Source organism: Sceloporus undulatus, chromosome 1 (genome assembly GCF_019175285.1).
Source record: "Sceloporus undulatus isolate JIND9_A2432 ecotype Alabama chromosome 1, SceUnd_v1.1, whole genome shotgun sequence".
NCBI lineage: Eukaryota > Metazoa > Chordata > Lepidosauria > Squamata > Phrynosomatidae > Sceloporus > Sceloporus undulatus.
In genome coordinates, this window is record NC_056522.1 from 369,461,367 (window position 1) to 369,469,361 (window position 7,995).

Below are 7,995 nucleotides of genomic sequence, written 5' to 3' on the forward strand. Positions count from 1 at the left end.
AAAGCAGTATGTGTCACATGAAATGAGTGATGCAAAAATAGACACCAAGATCTTTCCCAATGCATTGTCTATGAGGCATTAGAAGAAGACATTGAGGGCGCAAGGGATGCCAGTTCACAACAGCAACAACTGAGCATTATTACTGCCAGAAAACTAATGACTGTATCACTCCAGCTTGCTGTCCCACACAATTGCGCTAGTTTAAGAATGCAAACATACTAGTTTGGCATAATTTCTTATCCCTTTCCCCCATGATAATGCTTTGGCAATCTGTGGTGGTGAGATCTGTTTTCCGCGCTGCAAAACGCTACTTTCTGGGAGGAAGCGGGGGGGGGAGGACAAGACAAGTGGTTGTGGTTGACAATTCACGAGCAGATGGTTTCAGGGAGGTGCTGGTGGCATGATTCCTGCAAGGAGAGAGGAGCAGAATCAGGCCACTCACACTATGTGACTGCTGAGAAATGAAACTGCAGTGGAAGGGACCCATTGCACAAAGGCACTAATGGAATAGCAGTGAGACTGAGAGCCTATTGATGGGTTTTGCCCATCAGTGAAAAGGTGCACTACAATAAAAAATATAATTCAAGGCAGCAGCAAAACAGACATGATGTTGAGTGATAAGTACTGGCCAAAGACTCTTTTATCCTGTTACAGTTATGCTTTTCTAGCCTCATACTCAAGAAGAGAGGATTAGTTAGATATTTGAGGAAATGTTGTTGTTGTTGTGTGCCTTCAATTCATTTCTGCCTTATGGTGACCCTAAGAGGAGGTTTTCCATTGCCTTCCCCTGAAGCTGAGAGCATGTGACATGCCTTTAGGTTTCACAGCCAAGCTGAGAATTGAACCCTGATCTCCAGAGTTGAAGTCCAACACAAACCACTATGCCAGTGTGCATTCTCCTGTGGCACAAGAGTCAGTCCACTTTTCCATCCACCACATATAATCTGGAGTCTCCTAGACAGTGCAGCTACTTACATAATGGTTGACACTGGCATAACAGGGGCTATATCCACATTGCACTTCAACACTACTTTAACAGTCCTATGGCATTGTAGGATTTGTAGTCTAATGAGGTGCTTAGAATTCTCTGCTTAAAAAGCTCTGTGGCAAAACTACCCTAACCTACACCAAACTACAAAGCCCAGAATTTCATAGGACAGAGTCATGGCAGCTAAAGTGATATCGAAGTTTTTGACATGGATAGTCTGGACATTTGCACAATCTTGAACAGAATATCATCTTTTTGCAAGTGTCAAGAAAGTCCTGCTTGACTGATGAGATTTATACCAGGGCAACTCCGCAAGAAGATTCTGGCCAATGGTTGATCTTCACTGACAATTCCCAAGTGATTAAATACAGGAAAGATGGCCATTTACCAGCACCTGTGTTTTTGTAATGAAGCATCGGTATCCATTATATTAGATCACACAAAATAATTTATTTTCTAGAGGGGCAACAGAGAGACCCTCCTCTTCTGATTCTGACCCTAATCAGATCTTGGTATGCTTTTTCTCATGGCCACAGTATCATTTTGAACACCTTTTACATCAGTTGCATGCTAAAGAAAGAGGGGCTTCTTTTCACTCCAAATCCAGCTAAAGTCAAGATATTTCAGCCTCTTAGAAGATGTGCTATAATAAGACCATTGGCATATTGTTGCCATTGGCAATTCATTCACACCTATTATCTTTCTATTGGCTGAAAATATGTTCTCCATGGAGGCTCCTTGTTTAGACTTGATTTCAAAGGGCCTGATGGGTCTGAAGCAGAAAATAATAATTAAGCAATGCTGTTTTGCAACTTTCCCCCCAAATCAACACTGAAAAGCTGGAATCTTATCAAATAGAGGCTCTTGCTAATAATCCTTCATACACAGTAAATGAACTAATATAAAATTCCTTACAAAAGAAAATTTAATTTCCCTCCAGTCCTGTATAGCTAGAGACCCAGCGTGGCATAGTGCTTTAAGTGTTGAACTAGGACTATGGAGACCAGGGTTTAATTCCCAGCTCAGCCATGAAAGCCACCTTGGACGAGTCACATATTCTCAGCCTCAGGGGAAGGCAATGGCAAATCTCCTCTGAACACACCTTCCCAACAAAACCCCATGATAAGGTTGCCTTAGGATCACCATAAGTTGGAAATGACTATAGCTAGGGTGGAAATCATTGAATCCTCCAAATGTGGTTAGACTATAAGTCCCAGCAGCTCTAGGTAGCATAGCCGATGGTAAGGAATTCTGGGATCTATAGTCCCACAACATCTGGGGAGCTGCAGTTGGCCCACCTCTATAAGTCCCAGCAGCTCTAGGTCGCATAGCAAATGGTAAGGAATTCTAGGATGGTGGTTTTGTTGGATGCCTAAATGGAAATTGTGAGAAACATTGGGTTGACTCATGGGGAAATGTTCCAGAATGATGCATGAAGCTCCAAAAGACAATTTGGTCTTTGTTTACATAATGTCTTTCAAACATGAATTTTAAGAACTGTATATAAAAACAGCAAATAGGGTTGGGATGAGAGGGAGGGAAAATCTGTGAAATGATTTTGAAGATTATTTTTTTGACATTAATGAGGAGAAAGTAATAAGCCATTGTCCTTTCCTTTAGCTGGTCCCCACTTTACACTGTGATCAATATGGCAGAAAATAAGATTGTCTTGATTATTCTTTGAAGCATAAAATAAGGCCTCTTACTAGCAAATTCAGAAGTTTCTTAAGTAACTGGGTAGCCTTTGTGCTCCTTCCATTTTTGATGTTATTGGGTAGTTTAGAGCTGTTTTAGACTAATCATTTTTTGACAAGGTAAAGTACCACTATTACGGTTGAACATTTTCTTGACAGAAGATTCAGTTTCACAAATTAGATTCCGGATTACATTGGCTGGTCAGCAATGCATGTCAGGCATTCTGCTCTGTCCAAAGCAGAACACACAAACACACAGACACACACACACTCAAAATACCAGGATGACGTATGATGCAAAAAAATAATCTATTTAATTGTTAAATGACCATGTTTTTCTTATGACTCTGATATGAAGCCTTAGGACCCTTTCACACTACCAAATTATAGCACAATTATTCCACTTGAACTCCTGCATCCTATGAAATCCTGGGATTTGTAATTTAGCGAGGGGGATATTTAGATTTCTCAGCCAGAGAACTCTAGTATTTAATCAGAATACAGATCCTAGGATTACACAGTTTGCAGCCAGAGCAGCTAAGGTGGAATCACAGTGTTGTTTGTGTATATGAAATAATGCCTTAGTTAAAAATGCCTAATGCATTTACTGTTTCTGGATAAACTTAGGCCAGCAAGTCGGTCGCTAAAAATATACAAATTGCAAGTCGAGTCAGTGCATCATTTATTTCTGAGTTGAGTCCAAGTCGAGTCACTGAAGGAACCTGAATCCAACTTGAATCTGAATCTGTCAACTCAAGTCTACATCACTGGCAAATTGGCAGCTTCCATTCATCAAAGTCAAGGTGTGTAGTAACCAAAGCTAGCTAAGTTATTTTGTCACATAGGGCAGAAACCACCTTCAACTTTTACGGCCAGTTCCGACAGTAAAATGTAAGCCCCAAATGTGTTGTTTGAGGCAGAGTGTTTCACTTTGCCTAATGATGGTTTCTGTTCAGAATAGGGAATCTCAGTCTTTCCAAGCTGATGAACTGAGTAGTGTATTCCAGAATGCACATGTCCTGGCAAATAGGTGGTTCCAGCAATGCAGTCCCAAGCCATTGCTCGCCTGCAACAAATGAGTTTATAACAAGAGACATGGCTTGCAATGATTCTCCTCACCACTTTCCATGTTCAGTGTGTGCTCAGCTCCAAGCGTTTGAATCAGGGTTGCCAGGTGAAGGACTCTATCACACCTGGCTTTTAAGCCATAATTAGAGCTGGAAAAAAATGCAGCTTTGGTGATACTTTTTGCATGCCGTCACCTCCAACATGTATCTGCTGTGTCTCCAAAGCATGATTAGAGCATCCCTTTTCATTGACAAGGGAAACCCATCAATGAGCTCGCAATTGTGCTAGTCCCCACATGTGAAAAGTTGAGACAGCTACAACCCTAGAAGTCACATGAGATCAGTATCTTTCCCTCTCCCCATATCCACTTGCTATTACCAAATCATAGTACCAGAGCATTTGGAATTGTGTGAAAAAGTGAAAATAAATAAAAATAAAAATAAACTTTAAAAAAATCACCAAAGGCATGCTGAGGCAGAGTTAAGAGGGAGTCAGGAAGAGAACATGATGGGATAAATACATTTGTGGGATTTGAATAATGAGATTTATTTAGATGGATTGATTTGGCCAAAGTGAAAATATAGATTAGAGTAAAAATGAAGAAGTAAACGCCATTTCTATGCATTTATGTATTTGACTCGGAGGGTGGGAGGCTAGTTTTAGATTGTTTGTAGCAATGTCTTTGCATCTGTTTGTACTGTATGGTAGTTGTTGTGGTATTGTTTACGCACAAGGTGAGTGCACACGCGTGCACACACACACATATATATCTGTGTTTTGTTTTGTCAAAATAAAAAAAAATTGAACCCAGAGGAAAAGAGTGTGGTGACCAAAGCAGCCCCCATCACATGAGTGAGAAGACATGTGATAATGGCTGCTCACAAACAGCTATAATTATGTTTTCTTTAACAAGCACAATTGTGGTGAGAATAGGGCTCACGTCCAAATGCTGTACTTTTCGTAGTTGTGATGAAGGGGTGATTACAGCAGGTGGAGCTTGTGTGACATGTACGGTTGCCAGATTTCAGGCCCTGGCCCTGAATCTCCTGATTTCATGGGTCATCTCTAGGTGGGATAAGAGGGTGTAGATTCTCTAGGTTTGGTGGACTCAGCTCCAGGCGAGAGGAAAAGCAGTATGATAATCTCCATCACCGTTGGAGGAGCAGCTTGCTACAAATTTCCATGGCTTAATTGATTTAGCTTTGCAATTTACAAAAGATGTCAGGCAGGGGTATCTATGCATTTACTTAGCTTTTTCCCTGTCTGCCTCCACGTTATTGTGGCACCAGGGGTCACCTTCCACTCTGCTCTCCGTCTACTCCCTGGCACATCCTTCTCCCATTTCCTAGTGAGAAGGAATAATCCACTCATTTTGCTTTAACCTGGGAACAGCTGCTTTAGTGAAGATTTTGCTCTTATGTTTCAAACAGGAAAATGTGGTCTATGTGTATTCAACTGAGCATTTGAGTGACAAGCTGTGAGTAACTGTGGTTGTTATTGTTGGGAAATATCAGAGATTTTAGTGGATCACTCGAGCAGAGCATCTGATTCTCAAGACAGAAGTTGAACACCATCAACCTATTCCACACCACATACAAGATCTAGCAGAGAAAGAAATCATACACAAGCTGCTGCCACACTGTTGAATTAATGCAGTTTGTCACTGCTTTAATTGTCCTGGCTCCATCCAATGGAATGCTGGGATTTGTAGTTTGTTGTGGCGCCAGATCTCTCTGAGAGATCACAAAATTACAAATCCCAAAATTCCAGTGCATCGAGCCATGGCAATTGAAGTGGTGTCACTGCATTAATTCTGCAGTGTAGATGCAACCTTAGTCTTTTTGTAAGGTATATAAAAGTAATTTTATGCGCAAATACTCGTGCATAATCAACACAGGGTTGTCTTCTTGGGGAAGGTAAGAAAATAAAGAGTAGCACATGGTATTAGGAGAGTTGGATCATCTCACCAAGGAAAGCTGTTATCACACATGTTTCATGGACAGCAGGCAGGGAGGAAGAGAGAGGTGTGAAAGTAGAGAAGACCCCAAAGAAGAAAGGAAGACTACATGATGGAGGAGGAGATTGGGTGTGGATAAACACACAAAGAAACAAGACGTTACCATAAGCATACTGCGGCTGTGCCTAAACCTCTAGAAAGTGGCACAGCCAAAAGCAAACATGCTGCCACCCCTTCTCTCACTGTGTGCATCCATGTCCCTCTTTTGTCTCTCTCCTTCACTTAAAGGCAACTGTCCACCCAAAGCCAAAGACAGTGATCACCTCATTGGGCTGGGAAAAACAGCTTTAAGACTCTACAGGACTGACTGACTAGGGTCTGCTACAATAGCCCTGATGTATGCCCCACTTACAAAAGTGTAGCCCGATCCAGCACATTCAGAATAGCATATATACTAGACTATAAATCAATCTCATATATAAGTTGAAAGCAAGTTTTGGGGCAATAGTGATGGATTTTGGTATGACCCGTGGATAAGTTGAGGGCAAAACTTTGACGCTCCTCAGGTCCATGGGGGCTCTTCAGCGTTTCCCCAGCAGTGGACAGAGGCTGTTTCTCTGCTGCAGCAAGGAAGCACCAAAGAGGTTGCAGCCATTTTTTCCTTAGAGGGGTTACAGGCACCCTCTGCTCCTTTAATCCCACCAAGAAACCTACATTTACAGTAGACTCTCCCTGGAATGGAAGCTATTTACTCCTGGCCCATCCACAGTTGTCTGGAGTAGCAGGCTTGTCTTCTCACAGAGGGTGAGGACAAGGCAGGGGTGAAGAGTCATTTGGGGGACAGCCATCATTGGCATTACCACACTGACCCGTGTATAAATCAACCCAGGATTTTGTGGTCAATTTTTTGGCATAAATTTCTTGATTTACAGACGAGTATATATGGTACACCCTTTTCAATCCTAAAATGCTTCCATGACAATTTTTGAGGATTGTTTGGTGAAACAGTTCAGAGAGGGAGATGAGGAAGTAAGAGAAAAGGGAAGAGCAGGGAATGAATAGTAACCTTCCCTCATTATTTGATCCAAATCCACATTGTAATGTGCAATCTGACTTTGTGAGATCATATTCCATAACTTAGAGCCAAAATGGTATAGAGGCTTGAGCACTGGACTATGACTCTGGAGAGCAGATTTAAATCTGCACTTGGGCATGGAAACCCTTGGGCAAATCACACACTCACCTCAGAGGAAGGGGCAGGTAAACCTCTGAACAAATATTGTCAAGAAAAACCCATGACAGGTTTACCTTAGGGTTGTCATAAGTCAGAAACAACTTGAAGGCACACAACAACAATAATTTCATAACTAAAGGGATTGGCATTAAACATTGAATGCACTTGATTCACTCCAAAAACACTGGAAGAATTGTAGCAGTTTAGCATGAGAATGAAAGTGGCCATGCATAAGATGACTTTGCTAGCAGTTGCTGCTATTTGTTGTTGTTGTGTGCCTTCAAGTCATTTCCAACTTCTGGCCACCTAAGGCAAACCTATCATGGGGTTTTCTTGGCTATTATCATCCTAGGGATAGGTTTCAATAAAGACACCCCTTTCCAACAAGCTAAAATAAAGTACTTCAGCAGTTTTTGCCAAAAATTGACATGCTGTTCCTTCAATCTAGAGTCAGTGTATCAACTGTCACAACTTTTTAACCTGATGTTATTGTGAAAATTCTTATCAGATTGGTTTGAAAATTGGCACAATTGTAGACTTCATCAATTAGATCAATGATGCCATGTTTCCCATCAAGAGGCATCATTTTATAATGAATACAATGTTGAGGTTCAGAATGGTGGGATTTTGGGGTGATAGTGGTAGAATTGTCTGGACTAAAGAGATACTCCTGTTCTCCATTGTTGCTTGGTGACAATTGCAATATGTGAAGGAGAAATGCCTATTTCAGAATATGGGCCCAGAAGTTGCAGTTGGTTATGGTTCTTGTATTACCATTGACCATCATGTACTTTCAGCCATGTGTTCCTCTCCCCTGAAAGGTTATGGAGAAGGCACATGGTGGACAAATAAGAACGTGTCTTTCTCTGTAACGGCTGGAGAGGCACTGAGCCAAACACTTGTGATTTCTGGCCCTGCGTATGTTGGGTTTTGTAGAGGGAAAAATCTGACAATCGATAAAATCTCAAAGGCGTTGAAGAAAGCAATAAAGTAGGCAAGTGTTATCTCCTGTACAACTCAACTTCTTGACAACAACAACAAAGAAAACACTTGT